This window comes from Rana temporaria, chromosome 2, assembly GCF_905171775.1.
Source record: "Rana temporaria chromosome 2, aRanTem1.1, whole genome shotgun sequence".
Classification (NCBI taxonomy): domain Eukaryota; kingdom Metazoa; phylum Chordata; class Amphibia; order Anura; family Ranidae; genus Rana; species Rana temporaria.
Window position 1 is genome coordinate 369881200 of NC_053490.1, and position 13936 is coordinate 369895135.

General features: G+C 44.0%; 1 protein-coding gene across 1 annotated transcript in view; it reads right to left on the reverse strand.

The window, feature by feature from the left end:
• INAVA (innate immunity activator) overlaps nt 1-12292 on the reverse strand; it is a 40241-nt gene extending 27949 nt beyond the window's left edge. The window contains exon 1 of the mRNA XM_040337752.1: nt 12161-12292. The gene's annotated coding sequence lies outside the window, so the exon portion shown is untranslated. The remainder of the gene's footprint in view (nt 1-12160) is intronic.
• Between the last annotated feature and the right edge of the window lie 1644 nt (nt 12293-13936).

A 13936-nucleotide genomic window follows, 5' to 3' on the forward strand; every position in this document is an offset into this window, starting at 1 on the left:
GGTCAGGAATGGCTCCTTGTGACCCAGGAAACCAATCTCCGACACTCTTTTGGCCGAGGTGATAGCGACCAAGAATGCTACTTTAGCTGAAAAGTCCTTTATAGAGGACGGGGAGGGCCCCGACGTACTGAGTCCACTCAGAAAATCCAGGACTAGTGGGAGATCCCACTTGGGAAATCTTGGCCTCCTTTGAGGTTTCAACCTTGATGCCCCTCGAAAGAATTGTTTAACTAGTGGGTGAACTGCCCACGAAATTCCAGAGAAGGCCGACAGAGCCGAGATTTGAACTCTCAGTGAACTCACGGATAAGGGAAGATCTAACCCTGTTTGGAGAAAACTCAATACATCTTGGATTTCTGGATTCCTAAAGGACCTGCCTGAGACCGTAGAGAATTCCACAAACTTAGCCCAAATTCTTCCATAGACTTTATTCGTGCTTGCCCTTCTCGAGCTCATCAGCGTGGAGATCACTCTAGAGGCGCACCCAAGGGATTCCAGCCTCTCCCTCTCAAAAACCAGACCGTCAGTTTCATCAGAGCCGGACAAGGGTGTAGGAGCGAACCCTGAGAGAGAAGGTCCGGTCTGACTGGTAGAGGTACTGGGTCCCGATAGCTCAGTTGGACCAGGAGAGGGAACCATGGCCTGTTCGGCCAGTAGGGAGCCACTAGTGTCACCTCGACCTCTTCTGCTTGAAGTCTCTGTAGAAATCTCAGAATTACTGGGATCGGGGGAAAAGCATATGCCCTCTGGAAACTCCACCGATCCGTCAAGGCATCCGTCCCGATCGCCTGACTGCAATGACCTCTCGAGTAGAACTTCTCCATCTTGGCATTGTGCTGTGAAGCAAAAAGATCTACTTGGGGACTGACTCCCAGAGACAAGATCCATTGGAACGTTTGAAAGTGTAGAGACCACTCGTTGATGTCCACCTGAGTGCGAGAAAGAAAGTCTGCCTGGGAGTTCTGTACTCCGGGAATAAAGACTGCTGTCAGGTTGACCAGGTTTTCCTGTGCCCACTTCATGATGGGTTCGACTTCCCGTAGAAGAGACGAACTCCGTGTCCCTCCTTGCCTCTTGACATAGGACACTGCTGTGGTATTGTCCATCCTCAACAGTACTGACTCTCCCTTCAGGAGTTGGGAGAAGGACTGGAGGGCACACCAGGCTGCTCGAAGTTCTAGGATATTCGAGCCCGGATTGCGGAGGCGAGCACCCCATCTGCCCTGTGCCATGTTTGTACCACATAGGGCCCCCCAGCCGTAGCCACTGGCATCGGTCGTTACTGTGACCCAGGAGACCGGGGCGATGGAATGGCAGTTCCGTAGATTTTTTGGCTGAAGCCACCAAAAGAGGCTGCTCCTCATGGAGGATGAGATGCGAATCTGCTGATTCTTGTTGCCTGATTTCCACTGCTTGAGGAAGCCGGACTGGAAGGGACGTAGTCTCCACAATGCCCATTTCACCATGGGGGTTGTGGAGACCATTGTTCCGATGATCTTTAGACACTGGAATGCCTTCAGGTGGTGCGTGTCTAACGCTCGAGAAATCCTCTCTTGAATCACCGGGATCTTTTCCATCGGAAGAGAGATGGTTTTCTTCACTGTGTCGAACTGGGCCCCCAGATATACTAGGCACTGAGTTGGTTCCAGATGGCTTTTCGCTAAGTTCAGGAGCCAACCGAATTCGGACAGGATCGAGATTACCTGATCTCTTTGCTTTAAGAGCTGTGTCTTGTCCTGGGCTAGGACAAGGAGGTCGTCTAGATAATGATAAAGTCTTATCTTTTTCAGTCTGATAAGGGCCACTACAGCCAACAGGGTTTTGGTGAAGACTCGTGGTGAGGTTGTCAGCCCAAAGGGTAGGCACACAAATTGAAGGTGTTCTTGTCCAACGTGGAACCTGAGATATTTCTGTAGCTCGATTGCCACCGGAACGTGGAAATAAGCGTCCTTCAGATCTATCGAGATCATCCAATCGCCTGGCTGTATGGCTCGCTGGATTGTTGACAGGGTTTCCATCTTGAACCTTCTGTGTTTTATAGATTTGTTTAGATAGGTCAAATCTATGACTGGACGCCAAGCACCGCTTTTCTTCTGCACCAAGAAGAGGGGGGAGTATACTCCATGAAACTGTTCGTCCTTTGGGACGCAAACTACTGCTCCTTGGGATTTGAGTAGATCCACATAGGTTAGAAGGACCTGTCTTTGTTCCGCTGATCTTGGGAGAAGGGTGGAAATGAACCTTGGAAGAGGAATGCTGGAGAACGACCATGCGTGGCCTGATGTTATTGTCTTGATGACCCAAAAGTCCGTGATCGAGGCCGCCCAAACGTGCCGAAAGAGGAGCAGTCGAGCTCCCACCCGATCCGCCTGGGCGGGCGTTGTCTCAAAAGGACTTAGCCTGATCGCGTCCACTCGACGCTTGGTTAGAAGGCGCTGGTTTACGAAAAGATGCACGGCCTCTACCCCAGTTTCTTCTGAAGTTACCGCCAGGTCTGTAGGCGCGAGCTTCTCTAGTGCGGTCCGGGCTATACCTTCGGAATTGAGGTTTCTTCTTACCGGACTGACGCCTATCCTGGGGGAGAAAACCTGATTTACCACCTGTAGCTTTAGAAATGGCGTCATCCAGCTTGTTGCCAAACAGGGATGATCCCTCAAAGGGAATCTTACACCAATTTTGTTTGGACGATGGGTCGGCGACCCAGGGGCGCAACCACAAGGCCCTTTTGGCTGTAACAGAGGACAGCATAATTCTTGCCAATAGGCGAATTAAATCAACGGATGCCTCCCCCAGAAAGGCAACTGCAAGTTTAAGTTCTGAAGTAGCAGAACTTCTGGCCAGCTCTTCCGAGACACCTTTAAGGAAGGAGTCCACATTTTCCGTCCAGGCCTCCATTGCTTTGGATAAAGCTGCCAAGGCCAAAGCAGGTTTGCAGGCTGTGCCGGCCAGACCGTAGATTCTTTTGAGGTCTTGATCCATTCTCCTATCAAGACCGTCCTTGAAAGATACTGAATCAGCCAGTGGCAGTGTAACATGTTTGGCAAGTCGTGTCACTGCTGCGTCTACCACAGGAATATTCTCCAGGTGTTTAACGTCATCTGCTTTGAAGGGATACAGTCTGGAGGCCTTGTTGGCCATAGAGGACCTCTTGTCTACTCTACTCCATTCTTCTTCAAAGATGCCCTTTAGTTCGGTTAACAACGGAAAACTTGGGCGTTCCTTCCCCAGGCGTTTAAAATACTTCTTTTGCTTAGCTGGAGAAGTAGGTTGCTCTTCCCATAAGAGAGCCTCTTTGATTGCCTTGATAAGTGGTGTCACTTGGGAGAAGTCGAATTCCAGACTCTCCACATCGCTTTCCAGTTCACCCTCCTGGGAATCTGGGGAAGCAGCGCGAGGCTGGGAAGGACCAGGATCCTCATGGACCTCAATGATTGGAGAACCAGACCTGATGGTACCGGTTTGACTTTGTGTGTGGGAGACATTTTCTCTCAAAGATTTTTGCACCACACGTTCCACAAGAGACTCGATACGACGATCTTCAGTCTCCTTTTCCCCAACCGCCCGGGCGTAGCATCGGTCACATAATGATTTGCCCTCCGGGACGTAAGTGTCACATCCCCAGCAAGCTCTGTGATCAGAGCGGCTATCGTGGCGGTGGGAGCGGTGTCTGGAGGAGGAATGGGAACTTCTCCTCTGATGGGAAGATGAAGATGGAGATCTTCGTTTACTCTTTGATTTGGATTTAGAAGATGAACGTTGATGCGGCCTGGCAAGGTCTGCGGATTCGATAACGGCATAAGGATCAGGACCGGAAGGGCTGAGAAAAAACAAATATATATAGGGGAAATAAGTCAGACAATTATATAAAGTGAGACTTCCACCCCTACGCCCCCCCTCACCCGCACATACCTTGTGCGTGAGGGCTGGCCACCTGTAGACGGTGACTGGTCCATAGTGTCTTGGACCTGCATAGTACTGTGAACAGCGGAAGAGATCCTAAGGTGCCAGATGAAAAAATAAAAATATAAGACACTGCCCCTTTAAGAAGGGGAAACATTTTCCAAATGCCATAGAGAAAATATAATTTAAACAATTGCTATGCAAGGAAAAAACAATACATTAAGAAAATTAATTAATAATATGCAGTACCTAAAATCATCTCTAAACAATGCATGAGAAGGAATAGCAGGTTTGGGATCCATGCCTAAACATAGGCATAACCCTCACACTAACCTGGCACAGATCACAGTGTCAGCTGCTCGCCTGTCAGGAAAAACCCCAATGTACACAGGCGAGCAGCTGATTTTAAAATCCCCGCCGATGACGTCATGACGCTGTCCACGTACGCGCCTGCGCAGTGGTGAATGACTCAACGGCGCCTGAGCGGCCGCCGCGAGTCCCGTCCGACTGCGCATGCGCGAACCAAGCCTCGCTCTGAGAGAGGGCATTGCGCATGCGCGAAGGGCTCTGATGCTCACACCAGGAAGAGGAAGAAAACGGCGCTGGAACGCAGGAGCGCTCCAGCCGCCATACAGGCAAAATACACAAACAAAACGATATACAACACATAGGTGACTGCCATGAGTAAAATAAGACCTTGCCAGCCAGAATTCCGGATCTTCAGCACACACAGCAACAACCACACAGCGGAGGGGAAAGTTGCTGCAAAGCTCTCCACCCGCCCATGGCTGGGATCCGAGCTGCACCGCTTAAAGTGTGCTATCCTTTTTCCAAGTAAGTCTTGAACAACTCTGTATTTCCTTGATCCATGGAGGAGGACAAAAAAGGAACACCAGTACTGGGCGGTGAGTAAATCTTTATGGGTATGAGGTCCTATCAATGGAGAGGAGGCGGGATTAACCCACACGTAGGCTGCCATGGAGTCAGTCAGGAAATTCTTTTTTTTGGGCCCTTGCAAACTAAGCTTTCACCTTGTAAAAGTAGCAGTGACACCATCAGCCTGTGCAGAAATCAGAGTTGTGGGTGGGACCTAGCAGGCCTCACCCAGTACAAACTGTCTGCACAAAACCACAAGGGGGACAGGGGTGGACCAGTTTCAATGCTGAATTACTTCACAGATTTGGAAGAAATACACAAAGAACGTCAAGACTCAAGTAAGAATATACATGCCTCCTGCATTTAGAAAAGGTTTGCTTAAACTGAAGTTCAGCTTTAAAAAATTTTATATATATATATATATATATATATATATATATATAAAACATGATGCCACACAAATAACAATCAAATGTACAAAAAAAAAAAAAACACATAAAGAACAATAAGGAAACAAACAGCAGTACTTAAATACTCCTCATACCCCCTTCGCCTATCCCCACACTTACCAAAAATCATTATTTAAAAAAAAAAGTAATTACAAACCCCACTGACCACTGTAGCTTGTATTGTGGAGCTTTTCATCCCCAAAGTTCACTATCCTGCCCAACCCCAGAGTTCCTGCTCTGTGTCTACATTAGAGATGACTGTCACTGTTGGGAGAGGGAAGCAGGGTGGGTTCCGGAAATTTAGGATGTGTTTATCATCAGGGAAGGAAAACTCAGTAAGTAAAAAAAAAGTTGTAAAGGAGTCCCTGACCTGACAAGAAATGAGGGGGGAATATATCCTAAAGGGACACGAACAGCAATAACACGTCAGAGACTCTAACCCTCAATCCAAAACTTAATTAAAAGGTTTAGACGGATTGGGCCATTAAGAGTGCACTTACAAAGTTATTTGCCAAACATCATTTGTCTACACAACACTTATTACAATCATATTATATTGATAGAGCACACTATAGCCCACCGAAAAAAGGGAAATTTCATTTTTCCAACTTTGCAGATCATCCCACGATGACCCTCATGAAGCAGCTGTGAACTGCAAAAACATCGGCATTTTTTTAGCGGGATACAACATTTGTTTGCATTTGTTTGACCTCATAGAAGTTGCTATGGAATTACATGTATGAATTATATTGAATGATATGTTGTTATCCACCAATTTGTAATGTTATTCAGTGCCGGTTCAAACCAGTGTATGGTGCGAGAACGTCTGTGTCCATGCGATGCAATTTTAGCCAGATAGTATGGCTGAATTTGCATCGCATTTGGACCAAACACGCACAGGGCTCTATTTTTGGTCTGCACCAGAATCGGATGGCATGGGTGTTCACACTCATGCGATCCAATTCATGGCCGAAATGTCAGTGCAAGCTGAAATTAGTGTGAACTGCCATGCAAATCGGGTGCGATGCGGGAACCCGCAGTAGATTCATGGGGTTCCTGCATCACACAAGTGTGAACCGGCATTCAATCAATTTGTTGTTTTATCCATTTCGCTTGTTTTGTTAGTATAGTGCCTTAAAAAGTTCATATATATATATATATATATATATATATATATATATATATATATATATATATATATATATATATATATATATATATATATATATATATATATATATATATATATATATATATATATATATATATATATACACACACACACGTGTGTGTATGTATATTTGAGGGTATTTTTTCTTCCCTTTGTTTTTTGACATTTTGTGTTATTTGGATATGGCACTGTATGCTCAATCCCTGAGATGTGGTAAATTATATTTCTGAGACGGTTAATCTGTGTTATTATTATGAGTAAGAAAGGGACATCTCCTCCTTATTACCTCAATAGGTCCAGGACAATAAACTGTATTCAGTTAATTGTAATATTTATTTACTGATATGTATACTATTAACGTGGATCGGAACTCAAAAAGTGAATATTTGCTATGTTTTTGGGATCCTTCAGAAATGTCAATTGTGCCTAAGCAGTACATTGAAAGATGTACGTTTTCTGGAATTTCTCCTAAAAATAGCATCTCCCTTCCTGGTATGCGAGCGTGCCTATGCACTTCTATGGCTACAACCTCATAGCTGGATATCTGCACTGCTGGGCTGGATCTAGACTGCTTGATCTGGGGGTATAGTAAGGTGTGGGCATACTGTCATCACCCCTTTGTATTATCCTCTCTACCTACCTCTCCTTGTTATTCTGTCTATCCCTGCTGGCAGTGGCTGTGTGTGAGTCACTGACAGTCTGTCACACAGTGTGAAAGAGATCCAAGGAACCAGTATTCCTTGTTCATTTGGTTCATTTCTGTACCGCAAGTCACGACCCGGAAAAAACTTCTGATGCCAGAGGCTCTAATTGGCTTAAAAAGGGGTGGGCTCGGGGGAACAGAGTATTGCGCCTGGAGCCCACCCAGCTGTGTGACATTATCAAATAATATTCACTAATGTCTTCCTGTTTCTCCTCTCAGGCCATCAGGCAGCAGGTCCTCAGACCCAATTGTCCGCGGGCCTAAATCCTGATTGGGCGGGAGGAAAAGCGACCGCCAGCACTCGGGAGGAGATGCAGGGGTCGAAGCTGGGGCTGGCAGGGGGCCTGATGGGCAAGCGATGCAGCGATCGAGCGATGGGGAGAAAGCGGCGATCAAGCAAGCGCCGAGGGGGGTGGTTTTTGATTAGTTGGCTGGCTGATACTGCCACCTCCTTATGCCCATTTTAATTTTTTGTCCTTTTTTTTTTTACTCCCAAATGGCTATTTTGCATTGGAGAAACCTTAACTGCGAGCCAAGTGTTTGGCGTGTTCAATTCTCTTACATGAGAGAGATTGACAGGTGATGCGGCCTGTTATGCCTCGTACACACGGTCTGACTTTCCGAGAAAAAAAGTCAGACAGGCTTTTTTTCCCCCTCGGAAAGTCCGGCCATGTGTAGCCTCCATCTGACTTTTTTTGTCGGAAGTCCGACGGACCCAAGATAGAGAACCTGTTCGCTTTCTTTCCGTCGGACTTCCGATTGACTCACGGCGGACTTTGTGTACAAGGCATTAAAGTTAGCATGTTGTGTTAAAATTGCAGCATCACGATTCAAGGTGTCATTGCAACGTACATGTGGATCAGCCACCCCCCAACTCCCCACAGGAAGGAAACGTAATCTTATACAAAAGAAGTCTGATGTGCATAGCCACTATATTTACTAAATTTTCCTGTGTATTCTAGGTGACTTAGTTTCGGTTTGTACTAATCGTTATGTCCTGCAGTCAGCAATGTAACAAGGTTTCAGGTCATAAAGATTTCAGTATGATATCATGTCTGCACTGCCTTACACCACTAGCCCACATGTCTGACTCACTCAGCAATCACCGTCTCAATTAAATCCTGTATGACTCGTGAGCAACTGTGCACATATAATGTAGCAAACGTCATAACAAAATATAAAAAACTTTGTGAATATAGACAGAAGAATTCTGCTAAACATTATATACAGCTAATTGGGAAAAACAACAACAGTATGTTTGGAAAACAGCATTTCTCTCTCTCAAAAAAAAATAAAAAAAATAATATATATATATATATATATTCAAACTTCACCAGATTGACAAGCAATAACGACACAGTGGTTCCCTAAAATTTAAACACAGCCAAAGCAAATCAGTTTTTTTTTTATGTAAAATGTTTTTTTCCAAAAACTTTATTGATTCCATCAACTTTCAAACCGTCGAGGACCCGTTTACACTGTTGTATATTTAAACGCAGGCTTTCTGACTAAAACACATGTGTTGTGGTTCCCGATAATATAGTGTCTGATCCCATCTAAGCAGTGCAGTGCAGTGCATTTTAAAACCTATGACATCTACGTTTTTTATTTATTATATGGCAGATCTATAGACATCAATGGCAGTACACCAAAATGCATATAACATTAACATATAAATATTATAGGGGGTTCTAAAGGCAGAGCCTCCCAGCCCCCCTAAATACTTACCTGAGCCCAATCTCAATTTAGTGCTGTGCCCAAGAGCAGCACATCTCTCCTCTCTCTCTCCCTCCTGACTTGACTTGGGCGATTGCCTTGAGGCGATTAAGTTTGCATTTGTAGCGCTATACAAGTTACTCACTCACTCGCAGCAGGAGACATTGGCTCCTGCTGCTGTCAGTCACAACCTGTGAGGAGAGAGCAGGGGACGGGGTTGAGCCGCACTGCGTGTGTCAAAGGAGCTTGCTATGCAGGGACTGAGAAAGGGGGAGGAGCCAGAGCGCCAGCCGGGACCCCAGAAAAGGACAATCTGGGCTGCGCTGTGCAAACCATTGCATAGGGCAGGTAAGGAAGACATGTTTGTTATTTAATATAAAAAAAATACCTTTATAATCACTTTAAAGAACCTTGGTCAGTGGTTGTTAACCCTATCCGTTGAAAATTCTACACTCAACTCCACATTAAAAATGCGAGTCAGTGTGTGACAAAATGCATGTCAGTACGCAAAAGAAACACATACTGATGCTGGACAATGCACCTATCTAACATGGAAAAAAACACCCCTACGTACATGCATAGATCTAAATAGTCACCAAATGATGTATGTGATCACCAATTATGTCATAGCCAGTGGTGGCTCAGAACAGCTTTGTCTGACTCCTAATGATGGTAAACAAGACCTAAAATAACAATTGCCTTTAGCTCCGTTGGTCCTCTTCAATGAGTCTGTGCTAAAACTAACAGTTTTAGTCCTAAAATATCTACCAGTTGTATAGAGAGGTCTCCCATGGGGTTCAACCAGCTGTTGCTTCACTCACTTTTACATGTTTGCCATAATTGAGGACAGATGCTGTGATAAGCAGAGGCATTGACTAGCAACTTGGGAAGAGCCCAACTCTTGAAAACGTAATTCATTTAGTCTAGGGGAGAGTAAAAGTGCCTTTACTTACATGATCTTCCACTCCCCTGGCTGGGAACACTACCACGCGCTTCAGTGGTTTACTGTCTCTAGACTTCATCATGTCCATTGCAACCCTACAATCTCTGAGTTGGACTTGATGACTTCAGGACCTTATACCACTTGAGCGTAGGGGAGAAGACACCACAGGGACAGGTCTAACAGCCTGTAAATTTCAGTAAGTAAGTAATCTACTTTAACAAGTCCCTTGGACCTAACTGAGCAATTATCCCTTGCTGTGTGAGCCAGGCCCTACTGCAAGGGATACTTTTCATATTTCCCAGAGCATTAAGCAGTGACCTGTAAGACCTAGAGGGAGTCTGCTCCAGGAAATTCTATTTTGGGGTTAAAACGTTTAACGTTTTTTTTTTTTAGCACTGATGCATATTAAAGCATTTCATAGCGTACTTTAAAGTTTGCTCGCATTCTTTTCAAATTGATCTCCTCCGATTAAAATATTAGATCTATACTTTACAGATAATTTGATCAATATGCCATGTACGTGGCAGTGGCGTTTAATCAATTGCTAAGATTTGATCGTAAGTTACAAGCGCATCTCTGGTTCCACTGTGTAGTTTCATGATCTGATTCAATGACATGATCATGAATCAAATCAGAATGAATGAGATCTTCATGAACAAAGTATCTCAATGCCACCAATTGATGAAAAGCAATCAATTATTTGGCTAACTATGTTTTATCGAATCCAATGTAAATTGAGTTTGAATCAGTTAGAAGAGAAGTTATGGCTTTTGATTTTTTTTTATTGAATTGCACATCAATCAAATAAAAAAATAAAATTTAAGTGTGTATGGCCACAAAAACATGTCCACATCAAATTCTTCACACAGCTTCCTAAAAAAGTATCCAGTATCCTATTTCTCATTACATTTGTACATTAAACACAACACCTATTAGCAATTCTGAAGAATTTTACATTACCCACGATCATTTTTCGGGTTGTAAAAAACAAAGTATAAAAAAAATGTAATTTAAAACTATCGTGTGTGGACTTCAGAGCATTTTTCGGGTTCTGAAAAACGGGCAAATTTTTTTTCGAACATGCTCTATTTTTTCACAACGTTTTAAACGTTGTCGTTTTTCAGGTTGTAAAAAAATGGTTGTGTGTGGGCTTTAACGACGTGAAAAATCCGTGCATGCTCAGAAGCAAGTTATGAGACGGAAGCGCTCGTTCTGGTAAAACTACTGTTCGTAATGGAGTAAGCACATTCATCACGCTGTAACAGAGAGAAAAGCACGAATCGTCTTTTACTATCACAAAATCAGCTAAAGGGTGACGTCATCCGAATGGAACTTCCCCTTCATAGTGCCGTCGTACGTGTTGTACGTCACCGCACTTTGCTCGATTTTTTTTTTTTAACGATCGTGTGTAGGCAAGGCCATTTTAATGATGAAGTTGAAAAAAAAATCGTTTTTTATAGAGCCTGAAAAACATAGTTTTTTAAAAACCCGAAAAATGATCGTGTGTACGCGGCATAAGGCTTAGGTTCACACTACTGCGATGTGCTTTTGATGCGATTTTCAGTGTGATTATGTAGTGCGGCTTCGGATCTGGTTAGCATATTCTATGGAGTCAAATCACACTGAAATCACACCAAAGTAGCACAGGTACCTTTTCCAAACTCATACTGCACAGAGTCACATTGATGTGAATGGGCACAATAGAAAATAATGTGATTTTCCTTTTCGTTTGATTCTGTGCGACTCAATTCTGGGCGGCGTGCATGTAATCAGAAGCTGTGCACCAAATTCACAATATCTGTGTGACAATTTCATTCGACATTCAGGTAGATTTTATTTCTGACATTTTTACCATCTGTCGCGATTGTTGCGACTAATTCAGGAAAAAAATACCCTTGTATCAGTGATAAGAAAAGTGGAGGTAAATAAGACCTGTAATAAATAATGGGTCGCAATTCTGCAACTAATTTCTTATAGGCTATTTTGTGACAGATTCATATATGCTTTACCGGCACAGACATGAATCTTTTGTGCCATTTGTCAAAGTACCATAAGACAGATTTCTAATGAATATTTATAGCACTCTTTTATAGAATCTACATAATCTTTATGAAATATGTATTATATATTAATATTAAATAGAATCAAATGTCTTAATTAATATATATATTATATGAAATTTAATATAACGCATTTTCAATATCACCACAAACTCATGATACCTCCTACAATCACATTATTAGACATTAAAAAAAAGTTAGTTATTAGAAGTTACACTATAGATCATCCAAAGAAAAAAGGTTTCAATGGAAAAAAATAGCAATAAATGAAATTCAGTTTAAAGCTAGGTAAATGAACAGGAAATTAAAGAGAGGGCAAATATTTAGTAAGTGCTGCCCTACCTAAAAAGCCGGTCAAAGTCCAGTAGCACGAAGTACAGTATGTGAATGTAATGTGCAGAATGCTCCGTTTGGTATGAGAGGAAGCTGGAATACCTGTCTGTACCTGAACGCAGAGAGGGAGGGAGCGACAGTATTAGTGGGTTGGACTAGGTATAAACAGACTATGTTGAAATAACAGAAGTGCACACACCAAATCTGTAATCTACTTGACCGCCATCCTTAGTGTCCTTGGTTTCTTTTGATATGCAAGTACCAGGGCATAACTGCACCCTAGCAAAAGAGGGGTCCAATAGTACCAAGACAGTGTGAGAAAATAATATAGATAAAATAACAGAGCTACAGTTTTCTCATGTAGCAATGTCCCAGGCCTCCTTCTGTCTAATGAGAACCTCCAGAGCCAGAGATAGCTGACATCCTTCTGTATGTAGTGGGTTGCAAGGCATAGTGGGTGCAAAGATGGTGAAAGTCATTGGGCGCCAGACACTTCTTGAATGTAAAAGAAAGTTTATTTCTCTTAACAAACTTTTCTGGGGGACACCCTTAGGTATTTGCAGACTCTGAGACTTCAATAGGAGGACTGCCATGCAGGGAAAGACATCCAGCCAGATGCCACATCTGCATGTGCAGGAATGCGGTCTCCTATGGCAACAGTCTTTAACAATTCATAACTTGAAGTTTAACAGTTCTTTTATCTTCCACTGCAATCTCTCCATGTAGTTCTTCAGCACACTGAGCTCCCATTCTCTCTAGAAGACACTGTCACTGAATCCCTTGAGCTCCTTCAATCTTCATGATGGTGTCTTTCTCAAGCGTCACCCCCGCTTCTCTGCTGGGTCCCAAACCATGGCACTCTAGATGCCTCAAGCTTCACCCACGCTGGCCTGCTCGGTCCCTAGCTTAACACACAAGGCTGCTCTGCAAGCGTCACCTCCGCTGGCTGGGTCCCTGGCTTGATACCCACTGAAGTTTCCCGATTCTTCAGTGTCCCCGGTTGGTGAGAATACTTCTCTGGTACTTGCTTCAGTTACTCACTGTGGTCCCTGGTAAAAAGGTGGCTAGTTCCTTACTGGCCACAGCTTTTCCTCTACCTCCGACCATGACAGGCTATCCGGTTGGCAGAACCGTCACTTCTGGTTCAACTGCAAGCTGCAGTCCCAACCCTGCGCTGTTCTCTTGCTTCTGGATAGGCCCTTAGACAGCTCAGCAGCCTGATGTGGCTGGGATAGGCCCCATCTCTGGCCTAGCAGCCTGGGCAATACGACACATATCCACCCAGACAGCCATTCAGGTGGCGCAGAACACATATCACCTGACTATATTTAAATATATAGGCTCTCCCAGCAGGCCAAGGGATCCAAGAAAACCCCTGCCCATTGGCTGAGATACCCAATATATACATAACCTGACCTTGGGTTGCCCCTCTCATATCTAGCACCACCAAGTACCCGGCTACCTAGAGGTAGAAGAGAAAAGTGTAACAAGGTCAAACATAGGGAGAAATCAACAGATCTCCAACAATCAACCAGGGTAACTATTCCTGGCAAGTAAATTTGTGAGGAGCAACCCTGCCTAAACTCCAGGGTGCTACACTACCAATATTGCCTTGGGGCAGATTTCCAATCCTGCCAAATTGACTGTCCCTGCAAATGTCAGCTGGCCCCTTGAGAATGAGATGATGATGATTGCTCCAGATGCTGGGTAAGGCTAAGGAGACATATTATCCCTCTGGATCCCTAATCAATCCCGTACACACTTTGTTCAGCACTACTAAACCCT